This window comes from Cornus florida, unplaced genomic scaffold (genome assembly GCF_030987335.1).
Source record: "Cornus florida cultivar Cherokee Brave unplaced genomic scaffold, ASM3098733v1 CherokeeBrave_3.0.0_Hap2_Chr11, whole genome shotgun sequence".
NCBI lineage: Eukaryota > Viridiplantae > Streptophyta > Magnoliopsida > Cornales > Cornaceae > Cornus > Cornus florida.
This window is the reverse complement of record NW_026775581.1, coordinates 91,881,232-91,904,994: the sequence shown is the minus strand read 5'-3', so window position 1 is coordinate 91,904,994 and position 23,763 is coordinate 91,881,232.

Below are 23,763 nucleotides of genomic sequence, written 5' to 3'. Positions count from 1 at the left end.
GACTAGCTACCACAACGGTTACGGAGTGTATGGGCTGGTGACTAGCACTGGCAACTACCACAATGTCCTACATATCACGGTATCTCACATCGCCTGGGGTAAGGATTTGGATTTTGGTTTTGTGGTTATTGGTGTTTTCGGGTATACGGGTTGTTGGATCTGAATTTCGAGGACGAAATTCTGTTTAAGTGGTGGAGATTGTGATAACCCGAATTTTTTAGATTTTAATTTAATTATTTTATTATTTTTGGATTGTTTAAATTAATTATTTATTTATTAAAGTTAATAGGTTTTGAATTTTTGATTTAGTTTTGTTGTATATATTTATATATGCATTGTATTTATGATGGAGGTAGGAAATGGAAAGAAGTAGGTGGTCTAACCGAGTATAGTGGGAAGGGAGAGAAAGGAAAATTGGAAATGGTGATATAGGATTTGTTTTTGACGGGTCCCATATAAGGGATTTGGTTTAGTTGGCTATATATATATATATATATATATATATATATATATATATATATATATTTATATATGCATTGTATTTATGATGGAGGTAGGAAATGGAAAGAAGTAGGTGGTCTAACCGAGTATAGTGGGAAGGGAGAGAAAGGAAAATTGGAAATGGTGATATAGGATTTGTTTTTGACGGGTCCCATATAAGGGATTTGGTTTAGTTGGCTATATATATATATATATATATATATATATATATATATATATATAGCCAACTAAACCAAATCCCTTATATGGGACCCGTCAAAAACAAATCCTATATCACCATTTCCAATTTTCCTATATATATATATATATATTTATTTATTTATTTATTTATTTATTTATTTTGTGTTGTGGATAAGAAGGAGATGGGTGGTGAAGGGAAATAGGAAAAAGGTGGGCTATTGACAAATGGAAAGGGGATTTGATTTGGTTTAGTGATGTCATGATTAACTTTGGTTTTTGTTTTTTGCTTTTTGACCAAGTCGTGTGTATAATGTTTTGTGGCTGATGTAGTTTGCTAAGTAAGTAAGTAAGGAAAGAAAAGATGTTGGCGGGACCCAGTAATTTGTTTGGTTCAGATGAAATAATGTTGTCTGACATCTTTTGAGTGTGTGGTGAGTAGTATTGATGTGTGTATGGAGTCGATGGAGAGTAGTTGTGTGAACTGTGTCGGTGGTTTTGCCTATTTATATTGATATTTGTTTAGTGAGGAAGCACATAAGAGAATTTAAGGGAAAATAAAGAGAGCAAAGTTGAAACATAGAGAGAGAGTGTGTGAGGCAGTGAGAGGCCGAGAGTTACAGAGGAGGCCGGACCGAAGGCTTGAGGTCTTGATGATTCAGTGAGGAAATTCTTTTTCAGTGTATGGTTCTCTATACCTTGAATTAGGGTTGGCAACGAGGCGGGTTTGGAGCAGGTTTCCCTAAATCCTGCCCCGCCCCATTTAATTTTTGTCAAGTCCATACCCGCCCCGTGACCTGTAACAGGTTGGATTTTCATGTCCAGTGCCACACCGTTGGAAAATATTATGCCCCATGCCTGCCCCGCTAACAAATTTTTTTCTCCCACTTTTTGGGACTTAAGCTGCTACTATTTAAATGTGGAAAGCCTGGGAATGGCACAACATAAATGAAATTATGAATCCTAACAAAAATATAAAAATGACATGCACATAGCATAATTCAGATAACATAATTAACAAAAATAAGTGTTTAATACAACCGAATCATAAGAAGTTCTAAGCTCCAACTTCCACCATAACCAAAACAAAAGTAAATTTAATACGAAGTTTACATCTCAAATAAGTTATTAATATTATATATATATATATAGATATATATATATTAAATATAGTTATATGTTTAGCAGGGCGGGCGGGGCGGGGCCACGACGGATATGTATACTGAACCCTTACCCGTCCTATGACCCGCAACGAGTACAGAATTTGTATCCATGCCCGCCCTAACAGTATAAAAGGTGTTCCCATATCCGTTATTAATGGGGCAGGACGGGCCAAAGCCCCGACGGGGCTGTAAAAATTGACACCCCTACCTTGAATGGCAAAGAGTGGCTTTGCTTCAATGGTTTTGATTAAATGTTTTAATTAAATGCATATGTATTTTGCTTATATACTTACATTGCCATATATATTTTGTGAAGCTATTTTATTAAACCTCCATGAAATTCTTGTTATGGTTTTTCCTCCTGGGACTTTTTGTCTCACCACCCTCTAGTTTTAGGAACCGAAGATGAACGGAGATTACTAGATTCGGGCTTAGGTGGAAGAGTCGGCGTTGCAGGATTTATTTATTTTTATTTAGAGAATTTTTTTGTGTATATTTGAGGAAATTGACTTTGTATAAAAGAGGGCATTTTTTTTGTGATCGTGGATGTATTTTGATGTATTTGGATTTGTATAAATCGAGGATTTTATTGGAATTTTTGGGGCATGACAGGGTGTTTTTCATAAATATCTTTTGGAGATATTTTGATTAGGGGGTTTTTAAGAAAATATCTTTTGGAGATATCTTTTTTGTAGGGGTCATTGTGCAATTAACGAAATTTATTGTAAAATGCCTCATTTTGAGTCTGCATCCTCGTACGGGAATCATTTTCACTTTTCCTTGAGTCGTGTATTCTTAGAATTTCCTCACGGTCGTTTTTCCCAGTTTTAGGATTTTCAACTCCGGTTGCTACCGAACTTGTTCGGGGCATATCTTTCTGCACGGAACTCAATTTTCAGCACCGTTTCTTCCGTTGTTCTTTTTTTTTTTTCATTTTGGTTCTTTTTCATTCACGCTGTTTTACCGGTTGAGCGCGTCTGCTCAAATTTCACTTTTTCAGATCCGGTGAGGCCCTTTTGGGGTACTTTTAGGGTTTTACTATAAATAGGGGGTTATAAAATTAAAAACATTTCATCCTTTTCTTCCCACACTGCTGCAGAACAGCCATGGTAGCCCAAGGGAGCGGCCACCCTTCTTCTCTCAAATTAACCTTCTTTCCCTTTGTAAAATGCTGTAGTATCTCAGTGTTTATCGTAGGCCTTGGCGAGGCGCTCCTTATCCCTTTATAAGAAGCCGATTTCGACCATTTTTGTGTTCGGGTTTTGAGTTCGGGTTTGGATTTTCATGGTGCGTCAAGGGTTAAAGTTGTTTCCCTTGTAGTCCCTGACATAACCTAGAAGTATTGTCGGATTCAAAGTAGTTTTCTTTCGATGGGGATTTAAGATTTCATCTCACAATGAGGTAGGGGATGTCTTAGGTTTATATAATTATTGTATTGATTGTTTTATAAGCTTATACAACTTATATGCATGCCTAGGTATTTTATCTATAATTTAATTTAATTATTTTCTTTGTATAAGATTTAATTCTCATGGTAGTATATAGCTTGGATTGTGGCATACTATTAAATTAAGCCTTGATATGTTCATTAACATACATTAAATTGGGAGGATTTGAATAAGTATTGCAATTTTTATTTAATCTTTCACTTGTATGAAAATTGAATTCACATGGTTATAAATAGTATGGAATCAACTTGTAATGTGATACTAAATTAGGCCTTGGTATCTTCTTTAACATATGTGTATTTGAGAATATTAGGAGTTGTTTTAAAATCTAGAGAAAATTAATTAATTAGGTTAATTAATTTTATTTTAAGTGTTCTACTCACTTAAGTGGATTTTTAACTTGATATTGTTGATGAGCTTAACATGTTCTATCATATACATTAAATTGAGAATAATTGAATAGGTTTTGAGATTTTTATTTAATTATTTTCTTTGTATAGAAATTAATTCACATGGTTGTATCTAGTTTGGAATGAACTTACAATGTGATATTAAATTAGGCCTTAATATGTTCATTAACATATATGAAAATGAGAATATTTGAATGAGTGTGGAGAAGTTTATTTAATTATTTTCTTGTATGAAGTTTAATTTACCTAGTTGTGAGTTAGGTAGAAATAACTTGTAAAGTGTCATTAAACTAGGTTTTGCTATGACCTTTGATTTGTATTAGTTTTAGAATATTTGGGTTACTATGTAATCTTGAGAATTTAGTTATTTAATTTAATTAAATTCTATTATATGCTTCCATTGAAGTAGTTAGATATTGAAGTTGTTTTCATGCTTAACTTGTAAATTTGGAACTTGTTGTATGATTATATTATAGTATTCCATAAGTAGAAATTATAGTTTAACTTACTTATATACACATTATATATTTGACATGTCGTATGCCATTGTAGCTTAAAGACATAGGATGAATATTGTGTGTTTTACTTGACCTGTTTGTGCATGATACTTAGCTAATAAATTGTGTATATGTATTATACCTTGATGCACAACTTGATGATTTTAGGAAAGCTTACAAGGACATTGTAATATGTTACGGCTAGGGCATGGCTCTAGTACAGGGGATGAGAGCTTCCTCTACAACATATAGTGCGCATTGGGTGGTTCCCTGAAGGCTAATAACCCTAAAACACCAAAATATGGTTTGATTCTGGGTTTAGTGCGCACTAGGTAGTACCTTGCGGGCTAGTAACCCAAGATCAGCTTGCTTGGTCATTGAGACTGTATGTTCTTGTCATTCCACCATTACTTGATTTCGCATTCAATTCCAAGTTTTTAATATGGATTGAATTAGCTTGTGATGTGGTGTTTGATATTTCAATTAGGTGTAGTGTAATACCCCTAATTTCAGAAGAATAGTCCTAGTATTTACTTTATTGTTTAAATTGCATTTTTAGTTGCTGAAGTGCTTATGTGTTAATTTAATTGATTTAATGGGGGTTAGTGATTTAATTGTTTTCATTGTTTTTGATTTAATTGAATTTAATTATTTAATTGTTTTAATGTAATTGATTTAATTGTAGTTAGTTATTTAATTATTGTGTGCATTGAATTTAGTTAAGATTTTAGTTACTGGAATTTAGTTAATTAAATTTAATTAGTTTTTTTAACGTGACTGTAGGGTTGGTTGCACATATAGTATACACAGTTCATAGCCGACATAGTTTTAACCTAGGTTGTTCTATGGGCCGAGTAAATCAGATTAGGGTTTAATTGAGCCCAAGATTAGTGTGGCCTATAAATATTCACCTAAGGTGTCTGCCTAGGGTTTTAGAATCATATTACGACATAGTAAGACAGAGAACAGTTTGGAGAAATCTGGGAAGCAACAAAGGGAAGAAACAGAGAGTTGGCCGAAGACTTTAGGACGATGTCGGTGTAAGGCAAGTTCTATTCCTAACTCTATCCCTTGGACTTGTGTTCTTCGCATCTCTAATACAATTCAAGGAGTAAATAAATGTTAAGATTAAACTGGTTCGCATGTCTGAATTGTTCTAAGCAGTATGTTTGTATGAACTGTTAGTTTCTTGAGTTTATGTTTCTTGCATTCTTCTTGTTCTAATTGAAGTTAATTATTAAGGAATGGTTGTAAGACTCTCTGGAATACTAGAACCTAATTTTAAATCAGTAGAAACCTTGACAATGGAGGACGGAAGTGATGGAAACCGCCGGAGATCAAACTGGTGAAGGAATAAGAGAGAACTGGGCAAACTGGAGGTGGAGGCGGCTCCCCACAAGGGTGGAGCCGGCTCCAAGGGCTGTGGAGACAGCTCCACATAGGGTGGAGCAGGCTCCACACAAGGGGGAGGCGGCTCCCCATGTGGGGGAGGCGGCTCCAACCTCTTTTGATGCTAGCTCGGTGTATTTTTGCTTCTGGGTTCAGTTTTTGAACTTTCTGGAGTGTTTAGGGACTGTACATGAGAGATTAAATGAGTTATGTGATCATATTAAGGCTCCAAAGGGTGTGGGAATGGATAATAAACCACTAGGGTTTGTAGGTTGAACAGTACACAATTCTTAACAAAGTTGCAAACTGTTAACGGAATGCGAATGATTTAAATTGCTTAGGTTGTTCTAGCAATTTTCTGTAAATGATTACCAAATTCTAATCATATACTAGTGGTATAAAATAAGCATTGTTAAAATCTATATATTTTTACTATGCTTGTTAAGGGATTATTGATGTTTAGACTTCGGCAGTTATCGAATCAAGTGTTGGACTAGAAATATAAGTGTGATAGTTGGCCAAGGTTTATTATGCTTGCTGTGGAGTTAATTGATATAGACTTTTAATCATGTTCTCTCAATTATATGGATTCTGGAGATAAGTTAATATCTGCATATACTATTGTACTGTCAATTGCAGGATTATTGGTTGGGTAGTGTAAAATCAGCATGTTAAAAAATGTTAATTTAATATGCTTACTTATGGAATAATTGATGATAAAATTTAATGCTTTTATTCTCAATTGTTGGATTTATGGATTTGGATGATATTTACATGCTTGTTCTATATTATCATTTGTTGGATTGACAGATTGTATGCACCAGTATGAGACGGTGACATACTAGGGGGATTAGCTCAAAAATCGCTAAGTCCTACCTACTCTAAAAATTAATGAATGGATTTAACTAAAAATAAATCCTATTGATTTGTAGTGTCAAGGCAACGCACAGTTGAGTGGCACTACTATGGATTCTAGATAGACTTTAAATATATTGTTATGGTACCTCAATATGAGATTGAGTCTTAGGATCGACGGTTAGGGTATGTATATGCATTGGGATGCATAGCTGGCTACGACGGTTGGAGGTGTACCCTATTGCTTTGGTACATATGCCCACCTTGTGTGCGTTTTGCATGTTGCCTCTATTCAAGTTGAGACCAGCCTGTAGTCCAGTGAGAGTTCTTTAGTGTGAATATATATATATATATATATATATATATATATATATATATATTTACGGACTATATAGTTATTGTTGAGTTGGTTAGGATGTATATGTGTATCGAGTCTCTGCTTGGATTATATTAGGATAGAACCTGTTCGTGGGCCTAACCCACTTCTATTTTTCAGGTACTCATCAGTTCCAGACTTAGACCTGATCGTACTGAGCAGAGATTACTACTCACTCTTCCGACGACGTAGGACTTCTCTCCATGGTTTACTTTAGATGTTCTTTTGGTAGTTTCATTTCAGTTTGGATTTTTATTAGGGGTCCACTAGAGATGGATTCCCGAGTTGTTTAATCTATTGGAGGTTTTTGATTTCTGGTTTTTTTTTTTTCTACGCATTAAAGTTTAAAGGATTTTATTTTTAGAATTCATTCAGCTTTTATTTATTTCTTATTTCATTTTGCATTCCGTGTTCGTTTTAAAATATTAATTGTTTGATATTCCCTCGGTTTGGGCCTGGGCCTGATCAACTCATGTCTCGGATCCGAGGGGTATCACATGTAATATATATGTGCTTAGTATACTTGCATGCCTTGTTTTTCAATACAAGTTAATAGCAGTAAATTGTCATAACTTGTTGTTTCCGTATTTTAGATTTCAAATTGTTAACTTTGATAATCTATGTTTTGATGCATTGTATTAGAAGTTCAATTGTTAGTTAAAATTGCATTGAAATTGTAATTTGTGTTTTAATTGTTCAATATAGCCTAGGATGATTCCTTAGACTAATTTGAAACATAGAGGTTAGGTGGCATGAACCGTTTCGGTTGTTTTACGCATTTTAGGTTCCAAGTTGATAACTTTGAATACCTATGTCTTGTTGCGTTGCACTATATGTTCCTATGTTGTTAAATTGCATGAATGATGTGGTTTATGCTAAAAATGCTCTAAAGTAGCTTAGGATGCTCCATGGGTCTCACCTTTAACTTAGACACTAGGTGGCATGACCGTATGAATGGATTTGTATCAACTTAATAAGTTTGAAAAGCGCTAGGTCTGTGCATGCTCATCTCCTACGAGTAGCTTCATGTTACTCACCCACATAATAAAGAAATTTTTCAGGTACAGGAATCAGGATTCGAGATTCACATTATACTTGGGATGATTTGTAGCCTTGAAGTTTATAATTAATGCAAATGTTAGCATGAAATGCTATTTGTAGCTTTATATGTCAAAACTTGTATATTTGATTCTAAATATGAAATGTGTACATAAGTACACCTTTTATGATGTATTTGACATGTATGAGATGATGTCACAGGTTGTGGACATTTTTTTTGCATTCTAAGTACTTTTATTTTCAAGCCTATTTTGTTGAAAAATTGAAAAAATGCTTTAACTTCGTTACATTTGCATGGGTGATGGGAAGTGGGCTTTAGCACTTCTATAGGGTCTCTTCATTTATGCATGAAGTGTGGACAAAGGCCAAACGGTCCTTTGAAACCATTTGATAATTTTTAATTTCAAGCTTCTCTTTTAAAAGCCATTTTAGGTGAAATTTAAGGTTTAATAGTTAATATTTTGTATTTAGTGACCATTGAGGCCGTAGTCCATTGGAACGCGTGTAAATATGTATATTACGTTTGCATGAATGCTCACCTTGCACAAAATATCACATTTATATGAAATGGATGCTTGCTGGTCTCCAGTTTTCCATTTAAAGCATTTTTTTGCATTTTGAGGTTTGGATAGGTCGTATTTTGCATCAAGTATTTTTGGAAGTTGCAGAGCATTCCCGCACGCTTAAAATCACTATTTACGTTTGCGTGTATGATCGTTTTAGCACAAAACACCATTTAGGGTCAAATAAGTACTTGGTGCAAAGTTGTTTACCCTTTTTTTTTTTTATTACCTAAATATTCCGGCCTTGACATGGTCATATAGAAAATGTGATTTTAGGGGGGGGGGGGGTTTCTTCACAACATTTTTCCAGAAAATGCCGTCTCGGTCTCAAAAACCCCATGTCAAATCTGATTTTCTGTGCGCATTTGCATTTTTTGAAAAAGTCTGTAATAAGAGCATTTTGGAAATTTCACATCAAAAATAAATTTTTCTTTCGATATGGTCAGTTTGGAAAAATTATTTTGAGGGGGGTTTCTTCTTTGTGTTTTTTCAAAAAACGTCGTTTAGTACCTCAAAACTGCACATGAATTTCAGCATTTTGCCCAGGTCACTATTCACTGCTGTAAAATTACTATTCATTGTTGTCAAAACACTATTCATGGCCTTGGCAACGTCAAAATTTTGTTTTAACTTTTCTCTTCCATCCGGACTCCGAATCAAGTGATTCTTGAGTCTAACTTAATTAATTTTTTGTTGTCTTTCCAATGGTGCACTCGGTAGCACCCAAATCTTGCTAGAAATTATTATTTTGCCCTTGGGGTCAAACTTTTCCGTTTTTCTTTTTAAGTTACTTCTGTTTGTTTTCCTTTTGTTTCCGTTACTTCATGGAAAGTCACGCTTGTGTCTTAGGAATGATGTACATTTCTAGAGACGTTGTTTCTATGTAAAATGACCATTTTTCCCTTGAGGGCTTATTTGGTCTTTTTTTATCTTTTTCTTCCGCGTGGTTCTCGTTGAGTTCTATGGCCTCATGGATGGTCACCTTGGCATCCTAGGGATGTTGTATATCTAGAGACCTTGTTTATGTTTTCGCTTTCGCATTTCGGATCCTTATCGGGTCAAACAACGGTTCATCACAGAACGCACTGGCTTGAAAAACTAGGGCCGACACATGATCCCTCTATGTCTTATCATTCCCTCAATATAGATCCGAGTGTCAAGCCTATTAGATGGAAGCAAAGGAGGTTCGCCCTAGAGCGCAATCAATTCATAGCTGATGAAATTGATAGGTTACTGGAGGCAGGGTTCATCAGGGAAGTTCAATACCCATCTTGGCTCTCAAATGTGGTTGTAGTGCAGAAAAAGAATAGGAAGTGGAGAGTCTGTATAGACTTCATGGACCTAAACAAAACTTGTCTGAAGGATAGTTTTCCGTTACCAAAGATTAATCAAATGGTGGATGCCACTACTGGGTATAAACGGCTGACCTTTTTGGATACTTACTCAGGTTACAATCAAATCCCTATGGATCCGAATGATGACGAAAAAACTTCTTTTGTCACCGAGTGAGGGATCTATTGTTACAAGGTCATGCCGTTCAAACTGAAGAACACTGGGGCCACTTACCAAAGGTTGGTTAGCAGGATTTTCAAAAGTCAAATGGGCAAAAATGTGGAAGCCTATATTGATGAAAACCATCATTTGCAACGCTTGCAAGATGTGTTCGGGATGTTGAATAAGTACGGAATGAAACTTAACCCAACCAAGTGCTCATTCGATGTAGGTTTTGGGCAGTTCCTAGGGCATGTGGTCAATAACAGAGGGATTGAAGTTAGCCCAGCCTAAGCAAAAGCTCTGAAAAAAAAATGTAGAACCAAGAACAGATAAGGAGGTATAAACACTCACCGGAGGAATAGCAGCACTAAGTCGATTCATTTCTAAGCTATCAGATTGCTACAAACAGTTCTTCGATATAATAAGAGGCTATGGAAGGTAAGCCCGGGGGGATGTATAACGACAGGGATTGACCAATTTGAAACAGTATATGCGGAACCCTCTAGTTTTATTTGCCCCAAAACTAGGTGAAAGCTTTTCATGTATCTTAGCATTTCCAGCATTGCAACAAGTGCTGTACTAGTACGATGTGAAGTGGGAAAATAATTCCCAATGTTCTATGTTAGCAAAACAATGGCCGAACTGGAAAGAAGGTATTCAAAGGCCGAGCGAATGATCTTATCATTAGTGAATGCAAAGAGGAAACTTAGGCACTATTTTGAATCCCATCTTATCGTCGTTCTTACCACCTTTCCTATAAGGGTAATCCTGTATAAGCCAAATCTGTCAGAAAGAATGACAAAGTGGGCCATTGAGCTGAGCTCGTTTGATATAATGTATGAACCCCCAACGGCCATAAAAGGACAAACGGTGGCTAATTTCTTGTTTAAATGTGATGTAGAAGACATGGAAGATGACCTCGGAAGTTCATCATGGCAGTTTTTCGTTGATGGTTTTTCAAATCAAATGGGAACAGGCATAGGGATCAAACTGTAGACTCCAAAAGGCACCACATTGAGCCAAGCGATCAGACTTGAGTTCAGAGCAACTAATAATGAAGCAGAGTATGAAGCATTACTGGCAGGACTGAGACTGGCCAAAGAACTGAAGGTCAAGAGTCTAATTGCTTTTAGCAATTCGCAGCTGATCATTTGGCAGGTGACTGTGGGGAATATGGTACCAAAGATGAGACAATAGAGGCATACCGTTCTGCCGTTATGCGTAAAGCAAAAAGCTTTGATCAAATTAAGTTCATCTAGTTGCCAAGAGAGTATAATAAGGATGCTGATCGGTTAGCCTGTAGTTCGTCAAGTTCCAAAGATACACTGGTAAGGGTGATTCCAGTTGATGTATTATCTCAACCCTCCATCTTTGAAGAACCACTTGGCTCGAATCCTCGGCAAGTAATTGTCATACAGTATGAGCTGAGCTGGATCGATCCAATCATAATTTTCATACGAGATGGTACGTTGCACGAACAAAAAGACGAGGCAAGGAAGATCAGATCAAATGCTGCAAAGTATGCCATTATCCATAATTAATTGTATAAAAGATTTTTCTCGGGTCCATATTTCAAATGTGTTACCCCTTCAAAGGCTGGGCAGATCCTGCGACTATTCATGAAGGTGTGTGTGGCAATCCCTCAAGAGGGAGATCTCTGGCGCACAAAGCAATGACGTAAGGATATTTTTGGCCAAACATGTCGCGAGATGCAGAAGAATTCTCTAAAAGATGCGATAAGTGCCAAAGGGTCAGACCACTGATCTACTAACCACCTGAAGATTTGCACGTAATGGCCAAACCATAGCCTTTCACGCAATGGGGATGGATGTGGCTGGCCCTCTGCCAAAGCCCAGATCATAAAACAAATACATTCTGCTTGCAACAGATTATTTTACTAAATAGGTAGAGGCTGAACCATATCCTAGTGTGCTAAGATCGATTATTATGGACAATGGAACCAATCTGAACAGTAAGCAAGTAAGGAGCCTGCTAGAGGAATATGGAATTAATCAAAAGTTGGCAGTGGTTAGCCATCCGTAAGGGAACGGTCAAGCGAAAATCACAAACAGAACAATCTTTACTTGTATCAAGAAGAAGATTGAAGATAAGAAAGGTAAATGGTTGGATGAGCTTCCGAACGTCTTGTGGGCTTATAAAACAACCCCAAGACAATCAACCAGTGAAAGTCCATTCGCTATGGTGTACGGCATCGAGGCAGTAATATCGGTTGAGCATCTAGTTTTGACTGTTTAGAGTTTTGCGTGGGATCAAGAACGGAACGACAGTATGTTGAAATTTAACCTTGATCTGTTGAAAAAAAAAAAAAAAAAGATCCAGCAACAGAAAGACTCACTTCTTATCAACAAACACTCATGAATAATCATAACAAAAAGGTGAAGCATAGGGATTTTGCACCTGGTGACCTAGTTCTAAAAAAGAAGGTAAGAATCGTCAAAAAGATAATGTCACCTTGGGAAGGTCCATACAGAATTGCGAAGGCCCTGGGAAAGGGAGCATACAATCTAGAGACCATGGCTGGAAGATTGGTCAATAAGCCATGAAATGCCACGTTTCTAAAAAGGTATTACCAGTAGAGATTAAATTCTGTTTCTTTCATTTAGAGCCGTGCTTATATGAATGTGTCGATCCACCAAGATTTATAAAAAAAAGTTCATTTTGTTTCAAAATTGGTTAAGTAAAAAGCACCTAGACGAGGCAAGTGGCATTCTAGCCGAGCGCCAAGCACTTAGACAAGTAAGTGGCAAATGGTACTATTAGCCGAACGCCAAAAACTTGCCAAAATAAAAGTCAAGTAGCAAGTGGCATTCTAGCTGAGCGCCAAGCATTTAGCCAAGTAAGTGGCAAATGACACTATTAGCCGAACGCTAAAAACTTGCTAAAATAAAAAGTCAAGTGGCAAGTGGCATTCTAGCCGAGTGCCAAACACTTAGCCAAGTAAATGGCAAATGGTACTATAAGCCGAACGCCAAAAACTTGCCAAAATAAAAGTCAAGTGGAAAAATTAAATCATCATTTCAGTTAAGCACAGGTTAAAGTATGGATATTTGGCAAAACAAAATTATCATTTCATTCATCACTAGAAAAGAGTTCATGATATACAAAAAGTGATATTAGAATGAAATGAAATAAGTACAAAAGCCAGCTAAACTCTAATCTATCATATCTTCTCCTGTGCCCGATCTATTGCCCGTTCTAATGATATTGGATGCCTTATCATCGCCGGCCGGTTCATTGTCTCCATCCCCATCATTGATCGTTTCCTCGCCTCTGGATAGGGAGTCAAGATGAATGACCTCTTCTGTTGGCAAAGCTCTATCATTGGTTATAGTGGCGGGAGGAACAATAGTAGTGATGGGAAAGATACTCAGAGGGTGAACAGGTAATAATCCCAGAGGTTACAATCTCATTGCACTCTATGAACATATTTTGGACAGGATCAGAAAAATTGGATCTTTGTAAGTGCTCGGCTGGTCAATCTCTAGGAAGGCGTCAACATCATCCGGATCTGCATAGGAGCTTTTTTGGCCTTTGGGAGGAGAACGGTCAATAAAACCATCTGTATACCCTTCGGCGTATCTAAGAGCCCCAATCTGAAAAAAAATGAACATGAAGAGCCTTCATGCCACCATCAACTCTGCCTATAACATTTAGTAGAGCGGTACGCTTATTTGAGAATTTCTCTTCAGAAACAGAATGGGTCAGCCGTTCAGAAACTAGAATGCATTGGATGTTCCCCTTTTCAACCTTCAGAGTATCTCTCTCTGTCTGCATAACATTTCTCTCTATCTTCAAGACGTCTACCTCGTCATGAAGGGAATCTCACTCGTTCTTCAGAACGTCTCTTTCAGCCTTCAGAGCATCTGTTTTTTTCTCTGATTCTGCTTGCTTGGCCAATAGTTCAACATTTTTTGCTTCCATTGCTTTCATGCCCTTAACAGATCTATCAAGTCCAAGAAAAAGGGCTTTAACTCTCTTGTTTGCCAGTTCTAGATTCCTCTGAAAGGTGATCACCCCTAACAGAGTCTGCACATAGACATAAGAGTTCTGATGCAATCAGTACAAGTATAAGATGATCTGAATAAGAAAAATGAGTGAAAGTTGGTCTAGAAGGTATAAAAGAGCTACCTCAACAATAGCTGCAGGAAAGTGGTCGAACATTTCATTGAAAAACATTTCTTTGTAGACGTTTAGATCTTGTGGAGTCCAAATGCCCTTGTAAAAAGCAAATGCAGTGGTAGCATCCTTGATCACAGTGTCTGTAGGAGCCACAATTGATCCATCCTCACGTTTAAGTATAGGGCACCATGGAACCACTGCTGGGGAGGAGACGGAAGTTCTGGTTGACTCACCTTCTGGAATGGATACCTAAGGTAAAGGGAGAGTGGTGGTGACCCTGCAAGTCCTAGACCTTTAAGTCAAATGAAGGTCATCCTGGTTAGAACCACCCTCAGGTTTACGTCTTTTGCCCAGGCTTTTCTCCGAAGCAACTGTTCGCGGTCAGGGGTAGATCCCTTAATGTTCGGAGCAGTAGGTGGAGAAACTTCGTTTGGAGTTTCAGAAGGAGTCTCGGTCAGCAAAGTGGGTGAAACCTCGGCTGAAGTGGATGCAAGAGGTTCAGGAGTAGGTTGGCTAGGGTTTTGAACCATTACTGGAACGGTTGGGATGGCCACAGAAGCAGTTGGGGTAGCCGTAGGAGCAGTTGCACAAAAGGCTCTCCTTCTGCTGAAAGAAGGAATCTGAATGTGTTCCATGGTACCTTCTAGGATAGATATCTCTGAAAGGTTGTCCGGAGTAAGCAGATCAGAAACAGAAGGAATGTCGTTTAGCACCTTCTTGTTCAGATAATCAAGTTTAGCCTAGCAAACGCTGAAAACCAATTTATCATGAGGAATGTGAAGGCAATGGCAAAGGAAAATGCAGAAACGAGGAAGGCAAATTTCACAAGGGCAATCATTCATATGCTTCTTATGCTTTTTATATAAGGGGACAAAGCATTCTCCAAAAGTGGTTGGTCTAGCGAAAGTCCAAGCGAATGGTGTTCGCCAGGCCCCACTGACCCCAATCAAATTACTTCTCCAACCCTTTTCAAAGGCAAGTTTATCGATGCATATAGACCATTTTTTAAGGGAAAAGAAGTGGACGTACATGTCAATGGTTCTAATTTTGGTGACTTGATAGCAGAGAAGAAGATCTATGAAGTCTAGATCTAAATTTCTATCACGAATTAAGAGAAAGAGAACCGATATTACCCTAAGAAAATTGGGGTTAACTTGAAGAGGGGAAAACCCTAATTTGTTAAAAACATAACAGAAGAACGGGTGTAAGGAAAATCTAATTACATATAGGTGAAGAATAGAGAAGAGGACCTCTCTAGGAAGAAGACCCTCACCGGATTTCTCATCCAAATCCTCAGGATAGATCCTAATGAAGACATCGTTAGGGATGTCGTTCTTCGAACGAAGAACCTCTAAGTCAGGAGCCATAGTAATGGTGGAGGAAATTCTCAATTTTGGGTTTTCTTTTTATTAGGAAAAATAGGAAAGAGCAAAATCCTCGAAAAGTAACAAGATATTGAAACTAACCTTAGAAAGAAGCTCTGCAGAGTACACCGCAGCGAAGTGAAAGATGAAAAGTCGCAAAGGAAAAACTCACCGGAGAAGACTGGTTATTGGCAGAAGCGATTAAAAAAGATGATGCTTGAAGGTGAAGATGAGAAAGATAGAGTAGGGACAAAAGATATGAGTTTGGGGTTTTAAAGAGTAAGCGGCTCAATATCCAAAGAATCATGGCAATGATGGTGCTTCAAATTTCAAAACGTGGGTCTCTGAACCAACCATTCGCTTCCCCATGTCACTGCCTCGAGCGGTCTTGTCATAATTAGGTCTCTTCGATAATCTCACCCTAATCAATTAGGGAAAGATTATGGGGGTAGATGAGGATACCAAAAATGACCTGGGCCGAGCATAACCCGGATTACTAAAAGTTGGATCCGGGAAGAACACTTGACCCAGTCGGATAACTACTAATCAAGCCCATTATCTACTAAAAGCAATCCTCAAGCCCAATCTCAGAGTAAAGAAAATGGGCTTATATCCAGGACGAGCCCAAAGGATCGGCCGAGCATGAAGAACTAATTGGAAGTTTCTAGAACAATTGTAAAGGTTTATAAATATAGTGAAAAGAGAGGAAAAGGTGATTAAGATATTTTGAAGTGTAAAAACTAATCTTTCTAAATTGTGAGAGTTTGTTTCTTGCATCTTCAGTTTAATGGGTCATTTTTTAAAATCCAACCGTAAAACATCCTGTTTTATAAATAGAAATCAATTTCTATGTTAAAAGATAATTAAGTTACTAAAGTTCTGTTATATAAATATTAAGTTATGACGAAAACATAGTCTCGTGATTAGGGCATGTAGACAAAGAAGAAAGGTAGCTCACGACAGTCTGGCAGAAAAAAAAAAAAAAAAAAAAAAAATTGACCAACATATGGAGATGGTAGGTGGTGGTGAACATGAATTTGGAAATGTAAATTCCTAGCACGTCAGTAATAAGTTGCGTTTAAATTAGATTACTTCCAAAACATTAATTATTGAACATGTTAGAAAGTCGCTGGTGATGTGACATTCTTGTCTATATGAATAGGTGTCTCCTTTTAAATCTAGTATTTTTTTTATTCTTTCATTCCGGTTAAGTAGGTTTTGGTCGGTCCTTTTGTTACTTCCCTTCTAAACAAATAACTATTTCTCATTTAATAGGCGCATTATGGGATCTACGGTGAATATTATCATACAATTTAAAACTATTTTTTTTTTTTTTATTTTATCATTTATAAGCGTTGCATCTAAAATTCTCCTCACACGATCATTTTTAATCCTGTCTTTTCTAATTACTCCTATCATCTAATCTAAACATTCTCATTTCCATTATACATGAATGCGTTTCTCTTATCTTTTTCAACGCCCAACACTCAACTTCTTATGATATACTGACCTAATAATTCTATAGATTTTTCCTATCAATTTATTTGGTATTCAATTATCATATGACAAACAACTAACTTGTCTCCATTTTGTCTACCTTGCTCCAATCTTATTACATCACCACCTATCACTTTATATATATATATATATATATATATATATATATATATATATATATATATATTGTTGAGGCTGAAATTCGCGCAGTCCGATACGATACAGTTTTCCTGCAAGGAAGAGAAGAGAAGATCGATGAACCTTGACGGCACCGGTGTGGTACCTGCCAAGAGCTCTTCGACGATCAAATTAGTCACGGAGGTCTAAAAAGAAGGCAGGGATTAATAATAGTTTTTACGTCGTACCTTCTTTAATGGCTTGATGCCCTATTTATGGCTGTCGATTAGAATCAAAATCGTTCCGCTGATATCGATGGTTGACCTTATCTTCCGCTTGTGCGAAATCATAAGAGATTTATTACCAGATTTGTCGGGATATGATTTAATCCTTTTGACCTCCTCTAGTTATAGTAAGATTATTCTTACTTGTTGAACCACGTCAGATTTGATTTCATTATCCTTGATAATGAAATCTAATCAATCTTATCGAGGGTAGGATAGGTTTATATTTTTCCCTATCAGTTGCCCCCCATTCCCAAGCTTGCACGTCTAGCTTTGGGAATGTAATAAATAATAATAATACTTTTTCTTTTTCTTTCTTTTTTTTTTTTTTTTTTTTTTCCAACCCCGGTGAACAGTACCCGCGGGTACTATTCACATAAATAGTAACTTAGGGAATTTTTTTTTTTTTTTTAATACCCCTGTGAACAGTACCCGCGGGTACTATTCCCGCGGACACTATTCATGTGAATAGTAACTCAGGGTGTTTTTTTTTTGCACCCGAGGGAATAGTACGCTCGGGGTACTGTTCCTGAATAGTTTTTTTTTTTTTTTTTTTTTTGGCACCCGAGGGAACAGTACCCTCGGGTACTGTGCATGAACAGTACCCGCGGGTACTGTTCATGAATAGTAATAATAATAATAATTTTTTTTTTTTTTTCAACCCCTGTGAGCAGTACCCGCGGGTACTATTCCCGCGGGCACTATTCATATGAATAGTAACTCGGGATTTTTTTTTTTTCACCCGAGGGAACAGTACTCTTCCTTTTATAAGGGAATAAATTATACGAGTTTCGTCCCTTTAGTAAGGGAATTGAACTTTACGAGTTTTACTCAGCTCACCTCTTTAATAAAGGATTTTTATTTACTATCCCTTATTGTAAGGGGATATTAATTATGGGATTCATCCAACCCAGGTCCTTGTAGTACAGGACATTCATTTATTATCCTTATATTACAGGGATATAGATTACGGGATTCATTCAACCCGAGTCCTGATAATACAAGATACTTATCCCCTATAGTCCAAGGATATAGATTACGGGATTCATTCAACCCGGGTCCTGATAATACAAGATACTTATCCCCTATAGTCCAGGGATATGGATGACGGGATTTATTCAACCCGGGTCCTTATAATACAGGACACTCATTTACTATTCCCTTATAGTACGGGGATACGGATTACGGGATTCATTCAGCCCGGGTCCTTGTAATACAGAACACTCATTTACTATCTCCTTCTAGTACGGGGATACGGATTACAGGATTCATTCAACCCGAGTCCTTGTAATACAGGACACTCATTTACTATCCCTTATAGTACGGGGATACAGATTACGGGATTCATTCAGCCCGGGTCCTTGTAATACAGGACACTCATTTACTATCCCTTATAGTACGGGGATACTGCACGTATAAACTAAAAGGAATTTTATTAAAGACCATCATTATTAAAAACAAAATAGCACGTGATGGAGCTACCCTCCATTTAAAATGATTAACTAAAATGCCCCCAGTCTTTATTGTGAATGACTTGATAAGGCTAATTCCAGCCGCGAGACAATTTCTAGTCGGTATACTCATCTGAGTCATTCTCATGATATGTGCTGTCACTCTGGCTGAAGAACGATTTCTTATATTTGGTATTATTTTCATCCTACGCGAGAGGGGCTGGCCTCTTCTTGTCCTCTCCTTCCTTCCGTGCACTCATGGTGTCTTCAGCGTTGATGTGTTTTTACGCTCTGACTAGCAACTCTATCATGCTGGTGGGAGGTTCTTTTGATAAGGAGAACAAGAATCTGGAGGTTTGGAGTCCTCCTATGAAAGCGGTCAAAGCTACCTTGTCGTCTACCTCTTCTACCTGCAACATCTCTGCATTGAATCGGGTGATGTATTCCCGAATTGACTCTTCCTTTTGTTGCTCCACGGTAAACAGGTAGGTAGCTGGCCTCCTATGCCTCTGACCTGCAATGAAGTGGCTCACAAACTGCTTACTCAATTCTTCAAAAGTGTTGATGGTTCCTGGCTTCAACTTGTTGAACCAAACTCTCGCTGATCCCTTAAGTGTAGTGAGAAAAGCTCGGCACATGATTTCATCTGGCACAACGTGTAAATGCATAAAAGCTTGAAAAGTTTCCAGGTGATCGAAGGGATCTTTGGTCCCATTGAAGCTTTCAAACAAGGGCATCCTGAACTTGCTAGGTAGTGGACATTTCATAACGGCGGGGCTGAAAGGCAAATTGGTCCTTTGTACCAGATCATCTACGGCGGCAAGACCTTTCCCTTTCGTAGCCTGCATTACGTCTTCCATTTTCTCCTTGAGATCCTTGATCTGCAAGTCGAGATGGGTAACTTTCTTTGTCTTTTCCTTAAGACAGAAAGCTATGCTTTCAGGAGGTCGGGAACTCCGTAGGAGAGATAGGTGAACCACCTCTCTATGTCGGGTTCCCACCTGGCTTTGTTCCACTTCAGTCTTATTTTGGGGGGAATGATTATCCCTCTCTTCAAGATTTTCATTACCTCCATTTGGACATGAGAGATCTTGTCCTGGAAAGTTTTGTTGAGCCGGTGGAACAAGGTGTTGCAAGAGCGTTGCATTTTGCTGGATCAACTGGTTCATACCCTGACTCAGAGTTTGAACCTGTAGTTCCAACGCTGCAAGCCGTGCCTGGTCGTTTGGGACGTCCAGGTTTTCACCCGACTCTACCCTTTGACCAGATCCCTGCAACGGTGTTCCTTCGGTAACCATATCGGACTGCAAACGTATATACCCAACGAGTAATTAATTAATTCAAGGGAATCGTGATTCCCACAGACGGCGCCAACTATTGAGGCTGAAATTTGCGCAGTCCGATACGATACCGTTTTCCTGCAAGGAAGAGAGGAGAAGATCGATGAACCTTGACGGCACCGGTGTGGTGCCTGCCAAGAGCTCTCTGACGATCAAATTAGTCACGGAGGTCTAAAAAAAAGGCAGGGATTAATAATAGTTTTTACGTCGTACCTTCTTTAATGGCTTGATGCCCTATTTATGGCTGTCGATTGGAATCAAAATCGTTCCGCTGATATCGATGGTTGACCTTATCTTCCGCTTGTGCGAAATCATAGGAGATTTATTACCAAATTTGTCGGGATATGATCTAATCCTTTTGACCTCCTCTAGTTATAGTAGGATTATTCTTACTTGTTGAACCACGTCAGATTTGATTTCATTATCCTTGATAATGAAATCTAATCAATCTTATCAAAGGTAGGGTAGGTTTATATTTTTCCCTATCATATATATTGGTACTATTCATCAGAGGTAACAAAAACAACTATTTTGAATAATTTTTTAGCCTTGAATTGTAATATTTATATTTTCATTGATTGTTACTCTATTAAACGTACTTTCCATATATTATGTCTTAGTTTTACTTAATTTTTAAGTCTCTTGCCTCTAGTATGTTTCTCTTAAAGGCTTCCTCAGATCACATATCTTGTCACATTTCACTATCTTGTAATTATATATTTTTACTAAATCAATGAATACTAATATTAGATCTAAGAATGAAAATATATATAAATATATATATATATATATATATATATATATATAACATGTTAGAAGAAAAAAAAAAGTACTTTAAAAAAAATATATATACAAGTGAAGTAACCATTTTCATGGTTTTAACATTCCAAACAAAATTTTTTATTTTTATTTTTTTACCGTTCAAAAAAAAAAAATTCTAAACAAATTAATAATATTAATGTGAATTATGCGCAATTGAATAGTGGGTGAACTAGGTTGGATTGGCAATGCAAGAGCCTGCTTTTGATGTTTTGCCTTCAATGGAGAGCTTCCCTACTGATCCTTTTTGTATTCATCACTGGATCTTGTTGTGCCAAGTCCCCTTTCATCCTGCATCATGTTGTGCCAAGCTCCCTTTCATAATTCAAGGTAATATATAGCATGCTTTAATTTCTTTGTGCCAAGTAGAGGTATAAATAGAAAAAAGAAAGAAAAAGGAAAGAAAAATAAAAGAAAAAAAGAGCAAAAATTGAGAGAATTTTAAAAAGAAAAAGTTAAGAGCTTCAATTGAAGAAGGAAACTTTAACTTTTTCTTTTAAGAAAATTAAAAAGTAAAAATAAAAAATAAAAATATAATTTTAAAAACTACAAAATTTAGAGGGGTACTGTATAATTTTTGTTCATATGAAAAAATTTTAAAGTCCAAAAAGCAAAGATGGGAATATTCCTGGTTAGTACATGAATTGTTAAAAGCTAATTGTCAATTTAATGAATTGACTATTCCTAGTTAGTACATGAATTGGACAAAGTTTTGAGCCAAAGTTGAACTACTGAATACTAGTACAAGTAGGGCTGCAAATGAACCGAGTTGTTGAACAGCTCGGGTTCGGCTCGTTAAAAGTTCGATTCGGGCTCGTTCGTTTAGTAAACGAGTCAAGCTTGAACACATTTTTTAGGCTCATTTAGTAAACGAGCCGAGCTTGAGTAATGCCAAGCTCGGCTCGTGATCAGGCTCGTTTAGTAAAAGATTTATTTAATTATTTTTCAAAAATCTTCTATACAATTTTTTTAGCCCATATAATATAAATTCAGCCCAAACCATACGCCCAACTTGATTCTTCTTTTAAGCCCAAATTCTTTCAACTTAAGCCCAACTCTACTTAACCTATTTACCCTATCATCACATATATATTATGTATGTATCAGTAGCCATTGATTACATTTGAGATAAAATTCTTAACCACATGCAGCCGCAACAGATCTCGCAGTACAACTTTCAGTTGCAACAAAGCGTCTTTCTTCCTCTCTTACTGGTCGGTCCTCTAGTCCCTTTCAATTCAACACATCTTCCTTTTATTTCATCAGTGACGGTATCCACGTGTCTCTATCTCTCAAATCTCTTTCTTGGGTTTCTTTCCTAAAATCTCTTTCTTGGTTTTTTTTTTTTTTTTTTTTTTTCTCTTACGAGGTCTTAATCTCATTTTAGTGTTGATGGGATCAGTGGAAGATGCATAGAATGACGGTTAGTGAAAGAAATTAAGTGATGGATTCATAGATCCATATTTGATTCGTTAAAAATATGGAGTAGTTGTTACAGATCTGAAGATTTTCTCCAAATTTTTTTTTTTTTAAGGCGAGCTCGAGCCGAGCTGAGCCCGAGCTCGCAGAAATTCTAGCGAGCCAAGCTTGGGCCAGGTTTGACCAGGCTCACCCGATCTTGAGCCAAGCCCGAGCACACTCCTGGAACTGGCGAGCCGAGCCTGAATATGGTAAAGCTCGACTCAGCTGGGCTCAGCTCATTTGCAGCGTAACGACCAAAACCCGTGGGCCCAAACCATTTAACCGGGTCCTTACCTGAATCCATGGTCAATTAAGGGCAATCCCATCCTTTTCTATGCTCACTTAAAATAAACTGATCATTCAAGGGTCCAAAGTCTTTCTAAAGCATAGCTTAGAAGGAGTAGTCAAAAGTACTGGTCAATGGCAAGGTCAACCGGTTGATGGCCCTTCGTCAGCCGGCTGAAAGTGCAAAATCAGCTGGCTGATCCACAGAGTCAGTCGGCTGAAACGATTTCCTAAAATACATGCTCTCGGGACTTTTCCAAAGTAGCATATCGGTCGGCTGATGAATGGGGTTCAGTCGGTTAATGGTGATGATTAGCCGGCCGAAATGATGGCTCAAAATGCAACTTCTCGGGACTTCTCTAAAATGAACTATCAGCCGACTGAGATGGGGTGTTGGCCGACTGATGGCGGAGTTTCGGTCGACCGATGGTAAGGTTCAGCCGGCAGAAACAAGGTTCTCAATAGTTCTGTCATGACCCGAATTTTCTAATAAAATCCTCAATTTATACAAATCCAAATACATCAAAATACACCCAGGATCACAAAAAAAAAATGCCCTCTTTTATACAAAGTCAATTTCCTCAAATATACATAAAAATTCTCCAAATAAATAAAATAAATCCTACAACGCCAGCTCTTCAGCCTAAGCCTGTATCTAGCAATCTCCGTTCATCTTCGGTACCTGAAACTGGAGGGTGGTGAGACAAAAAGTCCTAGTAGGAAAAACCATAATAAGAATTTCATGGAGGTTTAACAAAACAGCTTCACAAAATATACATATTCATGTGAGAATATAAACAAAATACATATGCATTTAATTAAAGCATTTAATAAAAACCATTGAAGCAAAATCACCCCATGTCATTCAAGGTATAGAGAACCCTACACTAAAAAAGAAATATTTCCTCACTGGATCATCAAGGCCTCAAGCTCCCGGTCTCCTCTTTGAAATCTCGGCTCATCTCTACAACTCTCGTCTCTCATTGTCTTTCCTCAAACTCTCTGTCATCACCACTGTAATTTTTCTCTCGGCTCACTTTGTCTCTTTGTATCACTTACAAGACACTTAAAAT